The sequence below is a fragment of the Triturus cristatus genome, chromosome 7, assembly GCF_964204655.1.
Source record: "Triturus cristatus chromosome 7, aTriCri1.1, whole genome shotgun sequence".
Classification (NCBI taxonomy): domain Eukaryota; kingdom Metazoa; phylum Chordata; class Amphibia; order Caudata; family Salamandridae; genus Triturus; species Triturus cristatus.
Window position 1 is genome coordinate 464,672,559 of NC_140590.1, and position 26,732 is coordinate 464,699,290.

Here is a 26,732-nt window from a genome sequence, read left to right on the forward strand (position 1 = left end):
TCCTGTCTGAGGAGCACAGGAGGCTGACGGTGCAGGCTCTGATTGGCTCCAGGTTGGATTATGCCAACAGCCTGTACCTGGGCCTGCCAGAGTATCTGCTGCAGAGGCTTCAAGTGGCACAGAACGCGGCGGCCAGGGCCATTTTTGGCCTAAGTAGACGCATCAGCGCCTCTGGGTTGTTGGTGACGCTACACTGGCTACCCATCCGCAAACGGATTGCCTTTAAGGCTCTGACCTTGGCCTATAAGGCTCTCCATGCGGTGGGAGCTAAACACCTTCAAAAAAGACTCTTTTTTTTACCATCCCACTCGCGCGTTGAGGTCGGAATCTTTACTACTTGCGGCTGTTCCGCGTGTGAAGAGGGCTCGCCTAGGGGGCCGCTCCTTCAGTCTGCTGGCCCCACAGATGTGGAATTCCTTACCGCTCGCTTTGCGGGGGGCGTCTACTCTTCTTGATTTTAGGAAAGGCCTCAAAACCTGGCTGTTTTTTCAATAGGTTTGCGTGTTGCCCCGTTTCTTTTGTGGACGTTTGAACTGTTTTCTTTGTGTTGTGTTATTTTGTAACCTGTTCACCTTACCAAAAGCGCCGGGATTCTCTTTTTGAGTAACCGTTGCGCTATACAAAAAATTAATAACATAACATAACATAACAGATTAACAAAGGTTTCCAATAATTTGGACTGTGCTGGCAACAAAGAAATCGGCCTGGTATTCCCTGGAACATTGGGGTCAGATGTCGGTTTTTTGAGAAAGGGTAACATTTTAGCTTGTTTCCAAGAAGACACAAAAAGCTGTTGACAATGACTCATTCAGCAGTCTATTAATCACTGGGTTAATGGCATCCACCCCGAGAGCTAAAAGAGAGGGGGTACAGGGGTCCAAAGGAGAGCCCGACTTCAAATTTAGAGTCAGTCCTAGTGTCTTCCATAGAGAGTGAATTGAAGGAAAGCAAAGAGCTGAACACATTATTTAAAGCCTTTGCCGGGGTGTTTCAGCACATATCAAATGATGCTGTCACGTTCAGGCTAATCTGTATTTACGGACTTTTATTATGGAAGAGCGTGTTCACGTTGTTCATGCTACTCAGCAGAGTGGTCTTGACTTCTAGGACAGGGTATTGGTTCAGAAAAGTTTCTTATGATTTTAAAAATGTCTTTGGATTTGTTGTCCTCTTCCTCGATCCTGCATTCATATTATTCCCTTTTGGTGGAATTAACCAGCGCCTGGTATGTTTTTAGGGCAAGTTTGTATTTGGCCTTTTCCTCTATACTGTGTTCTTTCCACCAGGCCCGTTCTGCTTCCTTGCAGAGCTATTTTAGGGTGTCGTTGAACCATGGCCAAACGGGCAGTTAAACGTTGCAACAAGAAGGTTTAGCCCAGTTGGCCAAGGATTTGCATGCCGCTGCTGCCCTTGTGATCAGGGAGTGAAACACCTGCCATTTTTTGGGTGTTTGCCCAGCCTTGTTACACCCTCGGAAGCGGCTGGTAAAATGTTTTATTAAAGAAACCTGCGGGACTACTCAAGAAATAGTAACATATCTTTTTAACGGGTCATCTAATGAACTGTGCTCTTGATTAGTGAAATATATTTACATAATGAAGAGCCTACTCTGGCAAGACCCAGTAGCATGTCAGTGCGTACGTCGGTTAAGCTATGAGTAAAGATGCATTCTGAAGCTCATAATTGGTGATAAAGACTCCATGACCAACTTTTTTATTTTCTGTGAGGGAAAAACCAAACTTGTCTCCAGATCAGTATTGAATATGAATTACGCGCATATGGTTCTACTATCTTTTTAAATTATGTAAATTATGATGTATTTTTAAAATGTAGATAATTATCACTTGCTCAAAATAAAAACGCTTTTATTATCGAGGCAGATAGACCCATTCGGTATGAAAGCACATGGCTACCTACCTTAATTTTAAACATAATGCTGTCACCATATACCTTCTTCTCTCCAAACTGATAAATAGCGTTGATGAACAAATGTTCTTCCCTATAGGTTAGTCTCTATTAATACATAAAATATAGAATTTGTCTCCTAGAGTCACAAGTAAGTAACTTTACCTAAGTAGCAAATGAATCCATGCGTCTTACCATTAGAAAATAGTTTAGTGTGAACAGAAATCATACGTCCCTAAGGCCATCAGTTGTAAATTAAGTATTACTGTGGTATTTTCAAATTAGCTTTTTCCACATAACCGCTCTTTTGCGAGAAATGTTTAGTTGCCACTCTTCTTACTGCTAGTCAAAATCTAACTAGCAAATTTGTATAAAATACATGGAACCATAGAAAACAAACAGAAAAACATAGCTGTTTTATAAATCACTATCCTGCATCTTAATTTCCGCAATTAATGGATAAGTTCAGTTTTTTTTATTTATAACTGTGGCAGAACAGTAAATGGGCATTATTAAATGTTCCTACACCACGGAACATTTGGGTCCAAGTTATCTTTTTCCCCGTTCCTTCAAGTGTCACGGATTACATATTAATGGCAATTGAGTTAGCCTTATTTGAGCGATGTCCAGTCCAGTCTCTATTCCACAGACAGTGGGCTCTCCTTGCTCAGGAGTTTTGCAGCAAAGTTTTGTCTTAAGTCGTGGACCCAGGCTTATTTCCACCCTGAAAGGAAGGGAGTCCGCAGCATTGTGCTATTTCTGGAACTCGTTCTTCTTCGTTACTCTTGTGCGTGACTCAGCTTTTAATGTCATCAAAATCCTGGATCATGTTACTAGTAGACTAATCCAGTATCTCTCGGCCAAAAAGATCATCTACGACTTTGAACCTGGGCTCTTCCAGTTCTACAGGGGCATGATCATTGTGTGATCGAGGCAATTTTAAATGCCACCCACAGGTAGGGCCCAGCGAACTCAACTATGCAAAGACTTCCCACTTGCCCATATCCACATTCAAGCGTGTGCATACACCCTCAACACATCCCCAATATATTTGAGATAAAATACCTCTTTTAATTGAGGCTGACAGACCTTTTACATGAGTTTGCTGTTACAACTTCCTCCAGCAAACTACAGGTAAATGGGTGGAGGTGCGGGGGGAGTAGAGCATGTTCCCTAGACCTATATTTACGCTGCCACAACTGTCATGGTCTAGTAGCCCAGCTAAGAAAGGGCGACAGCCACTCTCTGAAAATACAGGTGCACTTTTTTGGGGGGGGATAAACAATTTTATTGATTTTAGGCAAAGGTAAACAGACCAGCAGTACAGTACATTTCGTAGAGATGAAAAGCACTACATTTGCTTGGACACCAAACCATGATAGTACATGACCCCAGGGGGTCCCCTGTGATACATATGGACAATCGAGGAATGTTCATCTAGTCTATCTGACCGATCCATTTGCCCCAAACCTTATGATGTTTTTTTTTGGACATCCCCGTGTTTCGTATAAAGGTTACTCTTGTGTTGCACACCAGTCCACTCCCTTGCGCCACTTCGCAACACTAGATGGAGTAGGAAGCTTCCAGTTAGCAGCTATATCTCGCTTGGCTGCAATCATAGCCGTGTTAAAGAACAGTTTGTTGTTCCTGGACCCGTCCAAGCCGTCCGTAATCCCCAGGAGCGTGTGTAGCAGGTTGTGTGGAACCTCCCAACCCAAGACCTCTGCGAGCTCCTGCTCTATGCTCTCCCAGTACCACTCTAGGAAGGGACAGGTCCAGACCATGTGGAAGAAGTCTGCTTGATCTTGGTTGCATCGCGCGCAGGATGCAGTCTGGCTCAAGCCAGTGCTGTGAAGGCGTGCGGGAGTTAAATATGCTGTGTGCAAATAGTATAGCTGAGGCAGTGATCATCTTGGGCGCCATCAGCGTGTCCCTCCAATCTTCTTCCTCAAGTGGCCCCACCCAGCCCTCCCACTGGCCTCTAAGCTGATCTAGTGTAGTTGGGGTATTGTTGGTGAGCGAACGATAGATAACCGAGATGCCCCCCCTTACCAGATTCTCTGTCATAATTTGCACCTCTGGAGGACTGTATTCCGGTATCGTTGTACCTTCTGATAGGTGTGAGTGGAGGGGGTGACGCAGCTGCAGATATCTATAGAACTGTGATGGGTGTGGGGAGTGTCTGGCCTGCAGATTTTGAAATGTGCGTATGTGCCCACCGGTCCACATGTCCCCAAGTTGGGAAATCTCAATAAGATCCCAAGACCGGAATCCTTTCAGTGCGCTAACCTCCCCAAGCCATGTGCCTTGCCAGAGTAGTGTGTATTGGGTCAGTCTGCCTGTCCAGTGGGTGTGGTGCAGGGATACCCTCCAGGCCAGGAGAACAGCTTGAGTCACCACAGGTAATGTTCTGGGTATAGGCACCCCGTACATCATGGTTTTGATGTTAGGTAGATCCAATTCACTCAGCTTGAGTCTGTATGCCGGATCAGACCACCCCCTATTAAACCATTCATGTAAGGTGAGTAGGCGGGTCGCCAGGTAGTATAAGTATAGGTTGGTCATTCCCATGCCCCCTCAAAGGGCGGGATTCCGCAGCAGGCCAAGGCTATGCAGGGTCTCCGACCGCCCTAGAGAAATTTTGTGGTTAGGCTATCCAGTTCCCTGAATCCAGCCCGTGGAATGTGAAAGGGGGTGTTTTGAATGACGTATAGGAATCTGTGGAGAATCATCATTTTGAACAGAGCGACCCTTCCCAGGGAACTAAGCGGTAGTGTCTGCCACTTGTGGAGGTCCTCCTTAGCTCTCTTCCTTAGCGGGGTTATGCTGAGGGACCAAACGAAATCAGGGAGCAATGTGACCCAGATCCCCAAATACTTAAAGGACTGTCGCCTAATGGGTATTATAGACTGCCAGTCGAAGCAGTCTCTGGTTAAGTGTAAAGGGACTAGAACTGATTTGTTAAGGTTGAGTTGCAACCCCGAAGCCTGCCCAAAGGCATGCAGCGCCCGCAGACAGTGGGGACCAGATTGGGCTGGCTCCGCTGTGGTAAATATTCTTTTTACCTTGACTGAATTTCATACGGAATCTAAAATAAAGTAAAATAGCTCAGAATAACAAGAGGCAGAATCCGTGGTATAAGAGATTTTCTGAATGGGCTTTATTCCAAAATGGCCGACTCGAGTGGCGGCCTTCAGGTTCCGTCACCACGAGGGTTCAGGAAGTGAAGTACAATACTTTATTGACAAGAAGTAACTTTTATAGGTCATACATTACAATGAAACGAATGCAAAAGGCGTAACAATTGATAAGAGAAATGACATAGTGTTACGTAATCGAAACTAGGCGTAATAAGGAGCAGAAAGAAACATGATTGGCTCTGATTATCATGCATAGGTGGATCTATAAGATAATACTTAACATAGATGCGCGCGCAGCAGCATGACGTGTGATTGACGTGCAACTAGGGGGTGAAGGGGACTTGACATTTAGCTCTACATGTGGAGACGAGAAGTCTGGGGGGTCAAGTCAACCTAATCCCAAATCATATCTAACATCCTATGTTTAGAGAACTATGTTATCCACAAGAAAAGACTCTCGGACAGAATCTATTCTATACTGACTGTGTGCGTGTACAAGCGTCTAAGTGTCTATATGAGATGCGAGGGGCAGAAAACTTTCCATGGCAACAGGGCTATGAATTACTTGCAGGAGGACGGAAAGGCCGAGTCCTTTGCTTATGAGCTAAAGGAAATGTTTACCTAAATCACTAGACAGGAATGCATCGGCTGAAGAGCAAAGTAGATAATTCGAAGGTGAAATACAGCTTCTTGGCAGGCAGGCAAAACTGGCCGAGGCAGGCACCGTTGGCTGCACAGGGAGTAGGACAAAGTTCATGGATACAGATACGAGCTCAAGCTGAAGCTGTCAGAGACAGAGAGCAGGGAAGGCTTTGAGGACAGAATCGGGCCTACTTGCCTGAACTGTAAAAATGGAGTAACTTAGCCATATAAAGTCGGTGGCCTTTCATACTTAGGAATCGAATATCCAGCCCATGGATGGCGGATCTGACAGAGAACATGTTGACGGTGGACGCACATATGTTTGCGTTTGGAAACTGGAAGTGGAGGGAACATACATGTACTTGTGACATGCACATAGAACCGTTGGGGTCCAAGATAGGGGACATAACTGATCAGGAAAATCCACATTTCCACATTCCCTCCTTGTCCCCTACTTGCCCTTCAAGAGATATCAATCTTCATCATTCCATCGATTTGCTCATGGAGCATCATTTCTTCTTCCTTCTTCTTCCGGCATTCTGAACGAGAACTTTGATATGGGATGCATGATGTGGCACACAGACCACAAATCGCTGGTCCACATTGCAGGCATAAACAACAACTGAAGAGCATAAGAAGGCCAATACCTAGGAACGATAGAACTCTCCATCCCCAGGCTGATATTACACTCCAAAACCACCCGGACCACGTCCAAGTGCCTGGATTCTCGTGTATCTGGCTCACAATCTTATGAAGGCGTGTTATAGCTTTATATACAGATGGCGAATTTTCTGGTATGAATATGCAGCAGCTGGATCCGATGACCCTGCAAGCTCCGCCCCTATCGGCCAGGATGACGTCAAGGACAAGACGATTCTGGAGAACAACAATTCTCATCACTGATTGTTCCTCTGTCAGATTGCCTAGGGCAGCTATAGTCTCGTTTACTACAGCTTCAAGAGTCTTGGTTAGTCTACGTATCAGCTTACTATTTGATATTGTACCTATATAGGGAAAGATACCTTTATTGAAATCTACATACTTGTCCCATGCTGTCTCAGTATAATCGACAACTGGGAGATCTCTTCGCTCTCTATTGTGTACTAAATGAACATTCCGATAATAATGAGGGGGAGCTAGGAAAACAGGTGGTAAAAGGAATGCTATGTAACAGGTACCATCCCAATCTAGAGGCAGACGCATATATGCCGTCTGACCACATATAAAGTAAGAATGGCGAGAAGCTCTAAATGAGGATTTACCTTGATCACTATATTCTATTGTAGTAACGCATTGGCTATGGCCCATATGTATGGAACCAACTTTTCTTACACATAATTCACCCTTAACTGGAAATACGGACATAGTGGGCAGAATTAGTTCAACTTCGGATTTGACATTCAGAATCATAAGATTAGGTGTAAAGTTACCTAATTTATACACTTCATTTTCTAGATCAGTTCCTGTTCTACTGGGGCGACCCTCCTTATTAGGATGACAGACTTTGAATAAAACTAGATTCAGATTTCCCCATATCCAATGTTGTTGATAAACTGCTGTGTCTGGGTCTATAGAATTTAGTAAACTAAACCATGCTCCACAGGAGCCATTGTGTGTGAACGGATGTGGAAAGAAAGGCAGAACTCCTTTGTTATTCTGATAGGGAGGGAGTCGGCCACACACCCAACAATTGGTGGCATTACTAGTCTGATGGGAATGATGTAACATACTAATGAAGGTGTTATTGCGCAGCGCAAGTCTATAAGATAATTCATGTGGCGGTAGGTCACTAAAAGAATGTTCAGCAGCAACATTATAAACATGTCTAGAAATAGGATGATATATGTGCAAAATCACACTCGTAATAATTATTAAAACACTCAATAAAAACAAAATTAATAATGTCCTCATACAGTAGCTACGCAGTGATTTACAATACGCCTGTCGTTTCAACATTTCTCGGGTATTTTCTCTACTCAGGTCCAAGGGATACATGTCGGAGACAATTCAACCGCTTCACCTTGGAGAGGACTTAAACAATCAAATTGCTCGACTGTTTGGGCCTAAGCTTTAATTTATAGCACTGAGAGTCATTCTGTTCAACAAAAGGAAGTTTTGAATCAGTCTGTGAGGGAGTGCAGGGCACAGTGTCTATATCCGAGGATAGTCCGTGAAATTTCTTAATGTGGCTGGAATGTATCCAGCCCTTGCGGCCCTCAACTTTCACGGCTGTTCTTGTGGTCAGCAGGACTAGCTTCGGTGCTTTCCACCTGGGCTCCAACTGGGTCTTCCGATCAAAATTTCTTACAAACACCAGATCCCCCGGAGCAACGTCATGGGGTTTCACCTCAGTGTTGTCAGGAAAAGCTGCAGCTACCTGTGAACGACAAGATTGTAGTGCAGACATCAAGGAAGCCAAGTAATCTGTCAGCATATTACAATTAACATCAGTTATTTTACGTGGTATAGGCGTCCCCCACATATTTGGTGGCCTTCCGAAGATCACCTCATACGGGGATAGCCCTGTTCGAGAGTGTGCTACCATTCTTATGTAAAATAGTGCAACTGGTAATGCTACTATCCAGTCAACACCTTTCTCCTTACATATTTTAGACAATCTGATTTTCAAAATTTGATTATGTCGTTCCACGAGACCTGCTGCCTCGGGGTGTCGGACACAGTGGAATTTCCACTGATATCCCAACAAAAGTGAGACATGTTTCATTAATTCGGATGAGAAAGGCTGGCCGTTATCTGAATATACAACACGTGGTAAACCGTACCGCGGGAAGAATTCTCGAACTAACTGTTTGGCAGTAGTCGGGGCCGTGTAATCTGATACTGGGTACGCCTCAGTCCATCGGGAGAGAGCGCAGACAACTACCAGAACATATTTGAATCCTCGACATCGTTCCATCTGGATATAATCCATTTGGAGCACTTCAAAAGGATGATCAGGAGTCTGGAATCCACCCTGTTCTACGGGAACACTTTTTCCTGGGTTGAACTGACAACATATCATACAGGTACGGACTTTTTGTTTAGCTGCTGCTCGTAAATGTTTGTTGAACCAAATGTGTTGAATGCTATCTAGCATAGCTTTCTCTCCTAAATGCGCTGGGCTGTGAATTGTAGCTATAATGGCTTGGACCATAGAGTCAGGAAGAAACCATACAGATTTCTCCTTCGTCATCCATCCCTGATCTGTCTGGGTCCCTCCTAGTTCAGTCCATTTCTTTAATTCTTCTGCAGTAGCATGTGTCTGTATGTCAATTACGTCAAGTGCGGGATCCTTAATTGTCATACACTGTGTTGGTGTCTGAACTATTGGCTTTGTCATGTCTAATGTGCGATTCTGAGCAGTCTGTTTAGCTGTTCTGTCAGCTAAATCATTGCCTTGAGAAATGATATCAGTAACCTTCGTGTGTGCTTTACATTTCATAATCGATATGGCAGTTGGTAGATGTATTGCGTCTAACAAGGCATGAATGAGGGTTCCGTGCTGAATGTGGGTACCATGGGAGGTTAAATAACCTCTCTCTCGCCACAGCACGCCGAAGTCGTGTACAACTCCGAATGCATAACGTGAGTCAGTGTATACATTAACTTTTTTATTTGTGGCTTGAATACAGGCTTGTGTTAGAGCAATAAGTTCTGCTGCTTGGGCTGACAAAGTATCTATACAATTTGTCTCAATAACTTCAGTGTCTGTTGTGACTGCATACGCGGCCACTAAGTCTCCTGTACTTGCTCTCATGCACGATCCGTCTACATACAACGTCAGGTCTGGATCTAACAATGGAACGTCTGTCAAGTCTTGTCTAGGTTTCGTCTTTATTTCAATAATTTCAACACAATCATGAGCTAGTGGGTCTGTTCCAATTACAGGTAATAGTGTAGCAGGATTCAATGTATTACACCGTCGGATCTCTATGTGTGGCTGAAACAATGTCAGTTCATAACCGGTAAGTCTTGCTATGGTCAAGTGTTGTGTTTGTGTTCGGTTCACAAGAACTTCTACTGCATGTGGTACTTGTACTGTCAATGGATGTCCTAACACTATGGCATCGCTTTGTCTGATTGCTAAAGCTGTTGCTGCCACTGATTTCAGGCACGCGGGCAAAGCCTGAGCTACGGGATCTAATGTACTGGAAAAATAAGCACATGGCTTGCGTGATCCTGCTTGATCCTGAGTGAGTACTGACAAAGCAGTACCTTCGCGTTCTGTAACGAAGAGTGTAAAATGTTTGCTATAACATGGTGTTGCTAAAACAGGTGCTTGGCATAAAGCTTCCTTTAGGCTTTCAAAAGCTTGTGTATGTTCCTGAGTCCAAGGGAGAACAGTCGATGTGGCTGCCTCCTGTGTGGTTAACTGAATGAGTGGTTTTGCTAGAAATGCGTACTGAGGGATCCAGTGCCTACAATATGAAGTGAGGCCTATGAAAGCCCGCACCTCCTTTTGTGTCTGGGGTATTGACATATTAGCAATTAACTGGATGCGATCTGGTGTAAGCTGCCTTCCCTCCTTGGACAGCGAGTGACCAAGATAAATAACTCGCTGGACACAGAATTGCAGCTTAGAAGGAGACACCTTGTGCCCCTTGTCGGCTAGAAAATGTAAAACTGTCAGAGAAGCCTTTTCACATTCAGGCTCGCTTCGGGCGGTGATCAGCAGATCATCGACATATTGAAGCAGTGCAGTGTTGACTGGCATGTGGATACTGTCAAGTTCTCGTTTCAGTGCTTGGCTGTAGATGCTGGGGCTTTCTGTAAATCCTTGAGGTGCGCGTGAGAATTTAAAGCTGCGCCCATTTAAACTGAATCCGAACAAATATTGGCTTTCCGGATCTATTGGGACGCTGAAGAAGGCATTCTTGAGATCAATTACAGTAAAGAAGGTTGCTTCGGAATCAATTGCTGTCAATAATGATGATATATCGGGGACCACAGGAAATTGTGGCACAATGCACTTGTTTAGTTCACGCAAATCAATAACCAATCGGTATACTGGCGGAGCAGTAGGGTCAGTTCGTTTAAGAATCGGAATTATCGGCGAATTACATACATTGGAGTCTGTTTCTACAACTACTCCTTGGGCAATTAGCTCATCAATGATTTTCAACAAAGCCACTACAGCATCTTGCGGTAACTTGTATTGTCGCATTCGTGGTAATACCACTCCTGCCTTGAGTGTAACTCGGTATGGTGTAATGTTCATGCAACCAACATCAGTAGGGCCTTGTGCCCATAGATGTGCTGGTAAAGTCTGTAGTCGGGGATCCATGTCTCTAGACACATAGTGACCTTTAAAATCACGTAAAAACAACCTTATTCCTCCCGGAGAACAACATATTATGGCTCCTAGGGCTTTCAGAGTTTTAATTCCTAACAGATTTTCTGGGCATGATTTAGTAAGCAATAAATCTGTAGTTCGTGTCAAAGGTCCTATCGTAAGTGGAAGAGGCTGCGATACTTCGTTAACAATGGGTTTTCCTGAAAAACCAAGGGAAACATTTTGAGAGCCTGAGAGGGGTGCCCCTGGAACTTCACTACGTTTTATAGTTGTTCGACTTGCCCCTGTATCGAGTAAGAATTTTCTATCTTGACCTAATAATTCACTATGTACATAAGGTCCTTCTTGATCTACAGGAATCTCGATAAGCGGTAAGTCAACTTCCCTCTCTAGGCTGGTTCATGCGTAACGCTGATACTCAGGATATTCATACTGTGCAGTCTGATACATTTGTCGTGTTGTGGTTTGTGTGGCAGTAACAGGCAACGGTGGTGCAGCTGGCACAAACTGTATTGGCTGTTGTGCGGCTGGCATGGCCTGGGAATGCGGCATAGCTCCTTGTTCATTCTGATCTTGTCTGTGTTGCCGTGATCTTTCTTGTGTTTTACCTATGGCGATATTATGTTTTAAAACTGGACAATCGTGTACGTAATGACCTGGCTTTTTGCAATAATTGCATGTCCCTTTTACCGGTCCTGCTGAATCGGACTGTGTCATACCCTTTTTATGTCCTTCAGCTGGAACTGTCTGAGACACTAGCATTTTCATTTTTGTATCTTTCATACGTCTTTGTTCGTGTTCTTGTTCATCTCTAATTCTATTGTGATGATACTGTAACATTTGTAGCATTTGTGACGGAGTGTTACTTTGCCAGGTACTCTCGAATTTCAATATTCTATTCTTTACTGGAGGTAAAGCATTTTCTACTAATTTTGTCACAAATAAATGTGGATACGACTCACTACTTGTTTTTATACCACTATTTATTCCAAAACATTTTTCAAATCGGGCATAATAGTCACTTGTGTCTTCATCATGCTTTTGTTTACAGGCCGTGATTGCACCCCAATCTTCCTTTTTCGTAGTTAATAAACGTGGCAGTACTTGTACTAGTAAACCTGGTAATGCTTTGACTTTATCCCCGAGCCCTGAACCTGCAGCTCGGGCCTTTTCTTCCGTTTCTAATGCTGTCCAATCTATCTTTTGGTCTCCCACTTCCCACTCCTTTTCTTTCAGTTTTTCATAAATGCCAGCAGGTAAGAGCACCTTTAATATCGTCATAATATCAGGATAGGTATACTCTCCCATCAGCAACATGTCCTTAATTTCTCGGTGGAAACCCGCTGGGTCTTTGTCATGACTTGGTACTACTTTCTTCATTTCTAACAATTCAATTTTTGATATGGGTGTGTATACAAATACACGGTGAAACTCATTGTCTTCGCCTTTTATTGGGTGCACTTCTCGTAAGGGATTTTGTCTATCCATATAATACGGCGTTCTTTCTCTGCGGGGCAGCGAGAAAGAATCCGGACTTACAAAAAGGACATACTGTTTACGTGACACTAATATTTCCTTAATTAACTTGTTACTAGAACCTCTCCATCTGTTCGTGAGTAGTTCCGTTAATATATCAGGTAAAGGACCAGGGTCAGCATGTTGGCTCTTATATAGTATAAGGAGTTGCTGAATCATATAGATTCCAGCTAAACGTTGTTCATCTGCACTAAGGTTAAAAAACGTGTGTGCTACGGTCTCATCACCGTATTTTTCAGGACTGTCAATCCAGTGAACGGCTGATCTGGCTAATTCTTGCTCATCCATGGAATCGAGGAGATGGTAACCCCTTCGTTCTCGTAGTATTTTATCTGCGGCTTGGAACAAATGTTCAGGAGACTTTAAATTTATTACAGGCGTCGGATACGTTCTGCTATTATTTGGACATTCTGAGTGTATGGGATCAGAAAAGCATCTAGTATTATCACAGGATCTTCCTCTGCCTACGTATGCTATGGTTTCTGACTGTCTTGCGGAATTCCCTGATTCGGATACTTCATCTTGCTCGAACTCGTCTGTTTCCAATCTTTCTTCGTGAATACGTTCTATTTCTCTACGGATTTTTCGGCACATGGCTATTATACAGTTTTTCTTATCGTGTCTCCCTTCTGATATATTCTGGCTCCATCTTGTAAGAATAAGCATTGTATTCGGGTCTACCCCCGGTCGGTCTTGATTTCTGATCACACAGTTTATGAGGAAACGTAACAGTTCCCCCTGTATCTCTACTTTCTGGAATTCCATAGCTCTGTTAATACATTCTGGGTCTCGCCCTGTTTGGACAAAATGATATATTTTATCTAGATGCGTAATCATTCCTGGTAACCTCGCTAAATACTCTGCAGCTCGTCTGATACGTAAGGATGCCAGGACCATTTCGTCCTCTTTACCGACCACCGGGTCATATCTACAATCTATAAGGAGTTCCTTAAGCGTACGTTCACTTACGAATTTGGGTGTACGTGAATGCGCTGATTCTTGAAAAACAAGTTTATTTATTCTAGGTGGCGTAAAAGTATTGCTTGCACCTCCCGTGGCCCCTTCAGGGGCGTCGGGTGTGAATGGATTCGTCGAACGTGATACAGCAACTATAGGTGTCGATACCACTGTAGAATCGATTGCGGGTACAGATGCGGAAACAGATGTGCTTGCCGGAGCTCGTGTCGGGACTTGCTGTTGCACGGGGACAGATACCTGATCCTGACGTTGAACCCCTCCGCCAGACGGTCTATGTGGTGTGGGGTTAGCATACTCGGGAGCTGCGTCATCTAGATATGAGGAAAGAAAAACATCTTCTGCGGTTCTGGGATGCCCTTTTGGATGTACCTTAATTGGAAATAATGGGGGTGGCAAGTCTTTTGGCATCTCTGGAACAGCCTTAGGTAGTCCTTCGGCTAGGAGGGGATACATACCACTCATAAGAGCGTTTCTTTGTCTGTCTACTTGTTCTGATTTCACTCGGATACCTTCCTCAATTAATATATTTTCTTGGACTTCCTTTGAACTCTCTTTACTCCTCTCTTTTTGTCTACGTGCTTTTTCTGTACGTCTATGAGATTCTTTACGCCATAACTCAACAGCGTCTTTCTGTGACTGTCTGACTTTTCTTTTCCATAACTCTTCCTCCACTTTCATGATGCACTCTGCATCCCAGGTTCCCGCTGCGGGCCACCTTTGACTTTCCGGCAATCCCTTGGTATAATCTACCCATAGATCAAGAAACAATATGGCATCTAAGCCATGCTTGTGATACATAAAATGCCCTGGAGTGTCCCTAGGAGGAATAGGAACTGCTTCTTCAAGCACCCCTTTTCTGGTAGTAATCTGTCTTAACTTCGAGAAGAGCGGCATCTTGACAACTGATCTGATACTTACTCTTGAATTTCACTTAATACGAAAAACACAATAATGAACGGTGAACAATGAACAATCATTCATACCACAATATGCAAGACATTTTAACACTTTAAACATTAAACATTAAACATTTTTAAAAATGACCGACGATGATGACAGTCTGCATAACTAATCACCAAGCTGAATTCTTGACAATAACTGAATACTTCGGAATACTTGATATACTGCTAAACAGTACATATACACTGCTAAACAGTGCAGACCGGATTTGTGTACCCAAATCCGTCTTGACCGGCACAACCTATGTGCTGTCAACACGCTTCCCCGGCGATGGTACTCACCGAGTAGCTCCTTGAAACGGAAGGCCTCAGAGAATGAACGGGACTCGATGACTGCGGACAGCGGACCCTCTGGACATCGGGATTTCGAAAACCTGGTGGGCCTCTGTATACCTCGGATCTTGCTCTCTCAGCTAGGCTCTGGTCGGGATACTTCGCACTTCTCACCGCCTCGTCTGGGTTGATCGCAGCCTCAGTCGCCCCCGCTTGACCGGAGGGAGCTTACAGGAAATCCTGCTGGTACGCGTTTATGGTCCGTCCAGTTGTGGCAGGAGACCGGGCCTGCAACGCACCGCCGGCGCGTGAGATGAGAAAGTGTCCCTGTTCGGGCGCCATTATGTGGTAAATATTCTTTTTACCTTGACTGAATTTCATACGGAATCTAAAATAAAGTAAAATAGCTCAGAATAACAAGAGGCAGAATCCGTGGTATAAGAGATTTTCTGAATGGGCTTTATTCCAAAATGGCCGACTCGAGTGGCGGCCTTCAGGTTCCGTCACCACGAGGGTTCAGGAAGTGAAGTACAATACTTTATTGACAAGAAGTAACTTTTATAGGTCATACATTACAATGAAACGAATGCAAAAGGCGTAACAATTGATAAGAGAAATGACATAGTGTTACGTAATCGAAACTAGGCGTAATAAGGAGCAGAAAGAAACATGATTGGCTCTGATTATCATGCATAGGTGGATCTATAAGATAATACTTAACATAGATGCGCGCGCAGCAGCATGACGTGTGATTGACGTGCAACTAGGGGGTGAAGGGGACTTGACATTTAGCTCTACATGTGGAGACGAGAAGTCTGGGGGGTCAAGTCAACCTAATCCCAAATCATATCTAACATCCTATGTTTAGAGAACTATGTTATCCACAAGAAAAGACTCTCGGACAGAATCTATTCTATACTGACTGTGTGCGTGTACAAGCGTCTAAGTGTCTATATGAGATGCGAGGGGCAGAAAACTTTCCATGGCAACAGGGCTATGAATTACTTGCAGGAGGACGGAAAGGCCGAGTCCTTTGCTTATGAGCTAAAGGAAATGTTTACCTAAATCACTAGACAGGAATGCATCGGCTGAAGAGCAAAGTAGATAATTCGAAGGTGAAATACAGCTTCTTGGCAGGCAGGCAAAACTGGCCGAGGCAGGCACCGTTGGCTGCACAGGGAGTAGGACAAAGTTCATGGATACAGATACGAGCTCAAGCTGAAGCTGTCAGAGACAGAGAGCAGGGAAGGCTTTGAGGACAGAATCGGGCCTACTTGCCTGAACTGTAAAAATGGAGTAACTTAGCCATATAAAGTCGGTGGCCTTTCATACTTAGGAATCGAATATCCAGCCCATGGATGGCGGATCTGACAGAGAACATGTTGACGGTGGACGCACATATGTTTGCGTTTGGAAACTGGAAGTGGAGGGAACATACATGTACTTGTGACATGCACATAGAACCGTTGGGGTCCATAACTGATCAGGAAAATCCACATTTCCACACCGCGAGAAAAAATGAGGCGTCGTCTGCGTACAAGGCAATTTTGTCTTCTCCCGAGTTGGGCCACTTCCAACCCTGAATTTGGTCATCCGACTGAATGAGGTTCCCTGGGGGTCCCATCGCTAAAGCGAAAAGAAGAGGGGAGAGGGGGCACCCCTGCCTCGTTCCCCTTATAATAGGAAATGCCTCCGACAGTACGCCATTGACGAGCACTCGCGCTTGAGGACGAGAGTAAGGTACACTCACTAGGCTGGGAATTCGCAGACCGAAACCCATCTCGACCAGCACGTCATCCAGGTACCGCCAGTCCACCGAGTCAAAGGGCTTTTCGAAGTCAATGAGAAGTAGTGCCAGGTAGGGAGTTAGCAACTGGCGGTTTGCCAGGGCCAGGTGGAGACACCGGAGACAATGCCTAGTCCCCCGCAGCATTTCAAACAACAATGGTCCCTAGAAACTTTAAGATAGTTTAGGAGAATAAATAAGGACTCGATCAGTGCTTATTTAAGGGACTTGTCCAGCCGGACAGTGGTCATGAATTTACTTGTACATCAAAATAAACAAATAATACAAAAATGCACAAAGTGGGACACAAGCCTGTGTCCTGTATGAACAACGGAAATTGTGCAAAACAAAGAAACGAAAAACATAGGCTCAGGCAGAGAACATGGTTTGTTGCGAGGAGCGCAAATGAAAATGAAAAAACAAACAAATCACAGGAACACCTTTATGCTTTGCAGTAAATTATTTTTAGCATATAGGGTGTTTTAAAGTGTTGACGGCGTTTCGATCCATTGGGAAAATACAAGGATCATCATTAGGACAACAATTATTATGCCTGTAGGATGGAGCCTGAATAACCGTGTCTTTAGGAATCGTTTCCTAAAGAGTAGATATCCGGTTTGGTTCCAACCGGAGGGTAGGTATGCGGCGTTGCAGTATTCGCCGAGAACCGTTAATTAGGAGGGCAATTATAGCCGGGATGGAAGCGGAGCCGTCAGTGACGGTACACGGCTCTCCGCATTGACGGACTAAGAGGAAATTATCACTATCACGATTAATTCCTGAATATCGTTGAGCACGTTGACACATAATATTCCTGTGGGAGACCGTCGGGCCTGGGGTTTTACCTGGGGAGGTGCGTGGGATGGCATTGATCGCTTCACGGGTAATGGGGAGGTCTAAATCCGCGGATGCGGCTGCGCTGAGGCGAGGGAGGTGAAGGTGACTCGAGGTGAGCAGGTCTGAGAGGGAGGTGGCAGGGCGCTGCGCAGAGTATAGCTCACGATAATAAGAGGCAAAGGTCTGGGCCATGGCCGGTGGAGAGCGGTGGGCAAAGCCGTCCGGGTCCCTAATCTCCGGAATTATACAGTAAGCCATGGGATATGTATCTAGCCTATGCAGGATTTTCCCTTTCTTGTCCCCCCAGCGATACACCCTCACTATAGAGGATCTCCACAAGAGCTTAGCAGCATCTAAGGAGAGCTCTCTGATTTCGCTTCTCAGGTGCATAAATTGCCTCTCCTGAATCTCATCACGATCTTCAGGGGGGCGCTGCTCAAGGACAAGCCCCCGAGCCTCTCACAGGGTGTTCTGGTTAGTCTAAATCTGATGCTTAAGCTTCAGGTGACCCTGGGCAAAGCCACCAATGGTGGCTGTGCCTGCCTCCCATAGGGTATCCGGGGAGGGAACAGAGCCCTTGTTGGTTAGGAAGTACTGTTGGAGCTCCACCTCTCTAAACTTCTCGTCCTTGAGAAACCATGCGTTCATCCTCCAAGTTGTACGATGCGAGCTAGGGGGGATCCCCAATGCACAGAAGAACGGGTGAATGATCCGAGATGGCCCGAGGGAGGATGGTGATATCTTTGATCATTTGGCAATCAGTAGAGGGGACAAATATGATGTCTATATGTGGTGGGTGCAGTGTGCAGCCAAAGTGTGGGTAAATTGCCTTGTCTGGTGATGCCAAATTCTCCAAGCATCGCACAGACCCAGGGAATCCGCCCAGTTTGTCAATTGCTTGGCGTGCGTGGCCCTTACAACAGAGGGTGTTCATGCAGTGTCAAGGTGGGGATTAAGAACTGCGTTGAAGTCACCTCCGACTACACCTAAAGGTAGGTATGAAACGAGGTCAGTTGTGTGTTCCAGGGTCTTTGTGAGCATCAATGGAGGTGAGTATACAGAGATTAGGTTGAGTGGGTTTCCCCCTAACAGTCCACTTAGAGCTACAAAACTGCGCTGGGGTACGCTAGTGGCCTGTGTGAGCACAAAGGGAAGATTGCGCCGCAAGACGATCGCTACTGCCCGTGAGCCCAGGGTAAAACCTGAGTGGCAGACTCTATCGTAACCGTACCTTGCTAGGAAGGGGCAATGGTTTCCCATGAGGTGGGTCTCTTGGAGCAGGAGAGTGTCAGACGCCTGGCGTTGGGCGTAGCGTAAGACTGCCGTCCGTTTGACCCTATTGAGGAGTCCATTGACATTCCAAGATAGTACACGAAGGGAAGATCCGCTACTGTTGGTGTCTGTCATGGTGGGTGCAGGCGGGATCGAAAGTCCGCTGGGCCCTGGTTGGCTGCAGGAATATTGGAGTCTGGTTTGAGTGTAGGACAGCAAATGTGCTTCTGGGTCGCAAACAGTATATGAGACTGACGTAGTGTACTGTAGGAGTGCTTGCATAGTAACATGAGAAAACAACAGCAACAGCGGGACAACGGTCCCAACCCCCCTCCCTATACTTCAGGAACAGAAGCATCTGTAGTCCCGATCAGGTAAAATACGTAACCAAACTAAACGTTCGGGTTGGATTACGTGGAGGACCCCTCTTTACATAAGGATACTCAGTGTGTCATCAGAGAGACCAGTCGGTCGTAGTACGTGCCTTGCCAAGGTGCGTTTGGTGGAGAAGTGATGAAAATACAGCACTGATTAGTTCCTTCACTTCAGGAGCGCCAAGCTGCAGGAGAGATCAGGATTAGTAGAGGCATTGTGAGCATCACCGGTGTGATGTTTCTCGGCCCAGTGCGATTCATTAAATTGGATCGTCGCGGGGAGTGAGAGGTGCTCAAGGGTATCCAGCCTGCAGGGCGTAGTCCAGAGTCAGCGGGCGGGCCCAAACTGGATCAGCGAGCCCCACACGTTGGTGGAGCACTCCACCAACATCAAGCCTGTCTGAGACACTAACGGGTCTTTCAGTTCCGCAGCATGACATCGTGTGGTATGTACTCAAGACTCCTAGGCAGCATTGTCCCCTCTCCCTCGAGGGGTAACCTTCCCAGGGTCCTCAAATCGTTGGCCTGCGGGAGAGGTCAGAGTCTGCATGCATCTCCTGTGCTGTTGCTTGGGGGATAGAGGTCGCGAGGTCTGGGAGCCCGAATGTCCAGATGAGGATCTAGTCTGGGGTCCAAGAGGGCGCTCCTCCGTCAGCCAAGTCCAAGCAGCCTGCGGCGAGTCGAAGAACTGCATTTTGCCCTGAAAGATGACGTTAAGGTGGGCCAGGAAAAGGAGTCTGTACTGAAGGCCAAGAGTCCTCATTTTCTTTTTGACCTCTACGTAGGAGCGCCGTTGGTCCTGTACCTCTTTGGTGTAATCTGGAAATATCACGATGGTGCGGTTCTGGAATTTTAGGGTGCCCTTGGTTCGTGCCTCACTCAGAATCGCGTCCCGGTCTTTAAAGTTGAGAATCCGAGCTATTATGGTGCGGTGCGGGGCTCCGGGCGGCGGCTTAGGTGCCAGGGACCGGTGGGTCCTCTCCACCGCTAGCCATGTTGAGTGTACGTCCCTGGGCATCCAGGAAGAGAGCCAGGTTTCAATGAAGGCCATCATCTGCCCTTTCTCGCTTCCCTCCGCAAATTCCACGAGGCGGAGGTTATTGTGGCGTGAGCGATTTTCAGCGTCTTCCGCACGTCTGTGTAATTCTTTGGTGTGGGATTGTAGGCGCGGCACTTGCTCTTTCAACTGGTGGACATCGTCCTTCACCGTGGAGAGGCGAGATTTGGCCTCCGAGATGCAGGCCGTGGCGTTGCATAAGTCCTGCCAGATGATTGACATATCAACGCGGACCTCCCCGATCTTCCCTTCCACCGAGGCTTGAGATGCGCTAATTGCGTGCAAGATGACGGCCAAGTCTTTACCCTGGACAGAAGTGCCACTCCCGTCCTGCCCCCGGGGAACCATTTTAACCGTGGTGTAGTGATCCATCTTCGTCTGCGTGTGGATGGCAGAGGATTTAGGGCCCGTTCTTTTCCCATGGTTGATGCTCAGGGCCGAAGGCAGAATGTGTCCAGCTTATAGATGTGTGAGATCCAGGCCCCGGAGTGTGTGCCGCCTCCGGAGGTCGCAAGCACGGATATGAATGCAGGTGCGGGTCCCCCAGGAGAGGGTGATTGCTCCCAGATCCAAGCGGGGGGAAGATGGGGCCCCGCCGATTCGAGGCACCAAGCTGTGGGCCGGGGTCAAACCCACTGCGTTGCGCCCGCCATCAGTAAAAACAGGGTGGTGGTGAGGTGGGGGGGTGGAGAGGGCCCTGGATACCAGCTCAGGTCGCTGCTCCGGGGGGGATGGCGCAATCTGCCTCCGTCCCCGAACCCGGTGGCTTGCCCCAGCCTCCACTACAGCCAGAGCAACAGAGGTAGACCACCAGTTAAGCCCCGTGGCCACCGCAATAAGTGCCTAATGGCCAACCAGGAGGCGTGCAGGGGTCACCCCAGTGAGGTAGTGCCCAAGTCGGAAGAGTAGAAGTCCACGCAGCCGAGTTGGGCTTCCCGACACAGTCCAATCAGTCCGTCCATCCCCCGGGGTGTCCGGTGCTCTGCTGGGGACAGTCACACAGCACAGGGGGGGAGAGGTCCCTCACCCCAACATCAAGGTCCAGCTGGCAGATCCAGGAACCACCCCAACGTGTCCACACCAGGATGCCAGTGCCTAGAGGGAATGAGCCTCCTCTCCCCGGCACCGGACAGCCAGCTCGACTCACGCTGTAGGAATTCCATCAGCACTCTGCCGGTGAGTGACATGGGACACCGCTTCGTGTTCTAACTGCTTCGGGACATCACCGTGACCAGCGAGCTTCTCGGGCAGCCGGGCCACTGCAGCGGCGGACGGGGGGCCCCTACCAGGGTCCGCTGCTCGAGACAGCAGCCGGCACCCCGACCTCCTCCACGGCCAGGCACAGCCATGCAGGCCCAACCTGTCCCGGAACCCGGAGGCCTGGCCAGGGCGGGGCCCGCCCTAGATTTCCTTCTCCCGCTCACCGGGGGCATGGGTCCTCACGTCGGTCCACAGCTCAAGAGGGCACTGGGCCTCGGCGGGGTGATCAGCGACTCAGCAGGACCACAGAGCATGGCAGAGGGACCAACAGCCGCGGAGGAGTGTTCGATGATCGGACCAGGCCCGGGTCACGGCCCAGCCGGCGCTGCCATGCGGTCCGCAAGTAGCCCAGGGATCGGGGTCAGTGTCACCGCGGCAGCAGTCTCTGTTTCGGGACCCCACGCCGGCCCGCGGGCCTGGTTGTCACGCACCCCCAGCCGGATTGGCGCCATCTTGTTTCGGCTGCAGAGGGTCGGCCATTGCGAAGGAATTTGGCCCCCAGGCCCAGCTCACAGCCCAGCAGGTACCGCCATTTTGTCAGTGGGCGGCCTGGGGATCGAGGTTAATGTCATCGGCCCAGTGGTCTCTGCTGCAGTTCCGCGGCATCAGCAGAGAGGCTGGATGTTATCCAGGCACTGGCGTCAGGCAAAGGGGTATAGATGGTCACTGATGGAGTTGGATGCTGGAGCGAATGATGAAGGGGTCCAGAGCACTCTTAGAGTGCGACTGCCATCTTGACACTCCAAGCCACGCCCCCGACAGGTCCACTTTTAGTTGACCTCTGACCTCAAAGAACAACTTTGGGGGGTCTCATGTCTGTTAAATGGTAGGACCCTCAGTGGGCTTGCATATTTGTTGAGTTTACTGAGGAAAAACAAGCGTAAAAGAGCGATTTAGCATGTGATAATATCTTTTGCAAAGACTTATTTTTACAAAAATCAGTTATTAAAAACATCTTTTTGAGTCTATATGTATTCCTTTTCCTCAATTCCCTAGGAGGTGTGATCTATCTTAGTTGAGTTCTACTGGCTTTTGATGTTTTCCTTTCACTGGTCCTCTGCTTATTCTTTGTTAGCATTGACTGCAACTATCGTACCTGTATCAATAGATTGGTATAATAGATATGCTCTAATTCCATCCTCGAACCCAACCTGTGTGTTTTGACCTGAGAGTGACTCTATTTTCACTTCAGATTATATAGTATGCTTCAGCTGAGGTAACATTAAATCAGCCTTTTATGTTTGTTGGACTTTGCGTTGGTTGTGGCTCAGTCTGCACAGAATATCCTTGGTTTGGCCTCAGTGACGCCTTGAGTGTTTACTCAACCGTTGTGCTCTAAACTTCTTGATCACCTTTGTTTTCTTATGTGGTTAATATTACTATCATCCAGGATTCAGGTTCTCTTTGTAAAACTCGTTACTCAACTCTTTCCTCAGGGCTTTTGTAGTACAGCATTGATTAATCTTTGTTATGGGCATCCTTACTACACTTTTTCAGTATCATATTTATTCCAGCTTCCAGCGGCATTACCTTTGTTCTTTTTCCTTACCTAAATAGGAGCAACCCAGTTATCACTCCTTTAATTGTTGTCATGGCAGGGCTTGCACCCATTTCTCAACTCCTCAACTTCACCCCTGAGCTTTTCTTTATCGAGACTCCTCTTTAACTTCTCCTTTTCTTCAGGCCTTCGTAATTCCTAATTGTATGCTGTCTAGCTGAGAGCTATCCACATGGCTGGGAAGTGCTACTGAAAGGTTTCCTGTGCTTACTTGCACTTATTTCCAAAGTTATGTATGTAGTAGGATTAGGATGGGTAATGATGGAGACCATTTCTAATCACACAGGTAACACGGTTAGGGCTATTGGTATTGTGTTTACTGTACAGCTAGGCTTTTTGTGTTAGTGTGATGGCACTATAAACTGTAGAAGGGTGCATGAAAGCCTAGTGCCTGCCTTAATTGAATTCTCCTGATCTCCTTCATCTAAGTCACATCAGTACCGATTTAAGGTACCAGGTCACGGATAATTGAAGAAACAACTTTGGGGAAGGCATAAAATAGTAGTTGTGCATTTACTCTACATGGACAGATTATACCTTCTCCAGCTCCCCTGTCCCCCCAGCCCCCTGACTTGTCCTGGTGTTCCTTGGTACTTAACTTGATATACTTATCAAGTTACCCATTTCTCCATGTGGCAGTCCTACCCTTACGTTCTTTTGCCATTTTCCAATGCTCCATCAACTACTTGTGGTATGAACATCTTTCTGCCTCTACTCAAAAACAACATAACATGCCCCAGGGTATATGTACAAAGCTCTGCACAAAGCCTCCCTTTTTGTTACAGCTCAACAGCAGCAGACTGTGGTAGAAAGCCTCACTTGATGTCACCAAAGCAAGCTGTGGATGGGGGGGACTAAGTGATAATTATGCACAGCACCGTCACTCTCCGTATACAAGTATGTGGGTGCACAGATGATGAGGCATAGGTCGGTATATAGGTTATGGTACCTACCAGCAGTAATGGGTCATAATGCATGTGGTGGATGCAAAGCATGCCCACTTAGTAGGACTACCAGGACAGTGGACTTGGGACTCGCAACACCTTGGATCCTTAAAAATCACACCACCTGTAATTCAGAAAATGGCATCTATGCAATTAGATGCCCATGTACCCTTTTCTATATAGGAATGACTACGAGAAAAGTTAAAGTGAGAATCATGGAGCATATGAGCAACATCAGATGTAAAAAAAATCAATGACTAAACTCACCACACACTATCTAGAACAGCAGCACATAGTGGAAGTCTTGAGGTGGATGGCCATAGACAAACCCAGCTTGACAAGGGTGGGTACAGATGTAAAAAGGGAACTCCTAAAGAGGTAGCAGGGATGGGTTTATAGAACCAATAGTAACTGTAGAGGGCTTAACAATGACATTCCATGGCACCAACTAAGTAGAACTTAGTAGAAGAACTTGGAACAACCCCATCATTCGATATAAAGTGCATGGAGGGTTGGGAAGTGCATGCCGGGAGAAGTGGCTAACTATGGGTACTGACATGTATTAATCAAAGAGAACTAATCTGTATAGACGTGATGGAAGTCACAAGGGTGTATGATTAATGATGTATGTGTAAGGAAAAATGTGTTTCCTTTTTATAAAGCCCTCACCCACCAACCTAGTTGGTGGCATGCTTCATCATCGGGCTCACCCGATGACACCTAGTGTGTCCCGGGTGTGCTTCTACGTATGTTTACAGCGGAGCAGGTATTTTTATGAGTGTGCAGTGTTAGTGACGTGAGAAGTGAAAGGTTTAAAAACTGTCCAGTGGTCCCATATACCCAAAATGATTTACTTTATTGTTTGGGCCTCTGGCAGTGGTAAAAACAAGGCTTTGGATGTAGGTGGAGTCATACTTAGGGTACTCCTGCATCCAGTGGGTGGTCTACATGTTTCAGCCAGGCCTTCTATTGTAAACTGGCTTTCCTCAGGACCTATGTGAATAGTGATTACCGGAGCTATGCTACAAGTTGTGACATAGGAACAAACAATGTGTTGCACGCACTAAGGTGCATTATGTGTAAGAGGGGGTTTCCCTCTGAGGACATTGCTGTACATACAACATACAGGACATAAAAAACTTACAGAAATGCGAGTTAGCATGAATTGCATAATCACGTCAGGTCATATGTGCCGTTGCGTTCGTGTGGTAGCGGAACTAGCGGCGGAGTGAGGGTATTTACTGTGAAAACCCGGTATATGCAGTAAAGTGAGTGGCAATACTATCGAGTACAGAGATAGTGAGAAATAATGGCTTTTATTCTCACACAAGCGTTTTGCTGTTGGTGCCCCATGAGTATCCGGCAGGGGAACTGGCTATGAAAAGAAAGAAAAAACGGGGAATGGGATTGGCGCACTTGCCAATGGTTCAGATCTGAAAAGGAAAGGTCTTACCGGTCAGTAGCGCCGTGGTAGTGCCTCATGGTTGAAATACTGCGTGTGAGTCCAGGACCCTCCTAACAACTTGTTGTTGCTGCCACGGATCTCCGACGGTACTGGCGCCGGGTTCACATGTGCCCTTAAGTACCCTCCATGGTTGGCCCGGTGTTGTCAATTGGATCCCTTCAGGAGTAGCGTCTGCTAAGAGAAGGGAAAACATAGACAACGGGCCTGCTCTGGTGGCTCCGCCTGCTCCAATGACGTGTGAGCTATGAGCAAACTGGGCGTGGTTACTCTCTCGAGTCAGTGATACGTGTAAAGGCGCACGGCACCTAAAGCTAGTGTTGGTTGTCATGAGGAGAAAATATACCTGCTCTGTGATAGGACCAACGTGTGATCGGCTTTCGTGGCCGTTGTCAGTGTATAAACAGTGCCGGCAAAAGCATTTAGAAACCATTAAGAGTTTAGGGAATATAGGAAATATATGGTGCTGGCCTCTCTTTCGTTAGATGGCTATGTTGGGGTAATGTGAACACTATGCTAACTTGTAAGTGTGGTGTATACGGGCACCATGTTTACTTGGATTAGGTATTCATGCTGCCTAGCAAGTGTGGTAAGACGAGCACCACGCTCACTTTGTGTTTGGGTACTAGGCATGTACCCCGGAATGTATCCCGGTGTAGATTGAGATACATAGCACGGCGGCATGCATATGCTCACTGGCAAGTGTGGGTTAACGGACACCGAGCTCACTTAGGAGTGTGTCAGACATCCATGTGCTGGAGTGGCAGGTGTAAGTTAGAGGTGTCTGGCGCTGCGGCACGCATTTATGATACTGAGAAGGCCCAACTGTAAAGTCGTGCAGGTCAAGTGGGGACATCTCAGGACTAGTGATGATGAACGGGTGATTCAGCAATTTAAGCTATGCCATGGGGATAGAGTCATTGAGCCCATTAATATGGGTGGACAACCGATAAATCCAACTTTGTTCTTTAGTAAGCAGGAATTTATCATTGTTCTGTGGTGTCTGGCGGAAATGCTCGATCACAGTCCAGGACATATCGTTTGGGTTGTGTCCCGATTGAAGGTAGTGGTCAGTGAGGCGGCTGATGTTTTTCTTGCAATGTATTGTGCTCCTGTGTTCGACAATCCTAGTGCGCACCTTGCGGGTGGTCATGCCCACGTATCGTAAGCCGCGTGGGCATTCAATTAGATACGCTACGCTGGTGGAGTTGCAGTTTGTATGATGAAGTTGTTTCCAGGTTTTCCCTGGTTCCAACAGGAGGTCTTGGATGCTCGTGTTAGGTGGCAGACACTGCAATCATTTTAAACAAAATAATGCCTCAGAAACCAAAAATTAAATTGTACTTAGTACCGCAGCAGTTTTTATCATTTAACTCTGGGTTACCTTACTTTATAGATTTTCTAATGTTATTTTGCAGTTAAGGTTCCTATTGTAGACTGACTTTTTGGACGAACC

The 26,732-nt window shown here is 46.5% G+C and overlaps 1 protein-coding gene across 1 annotated transcript in view; it reads left to right on the top strand.

The window, feature by feature from the left end:
• The window catches only part of TBCD (tubulin folding cofactor D), a 2,329,415-nt gene that overhangs the window by 1,786,504 nt on the left and 516,179 nt on the right, over positions 1 to 26,732 (top strand). The gene's annotated exons all lie outside the window — the stretch shown is intronic.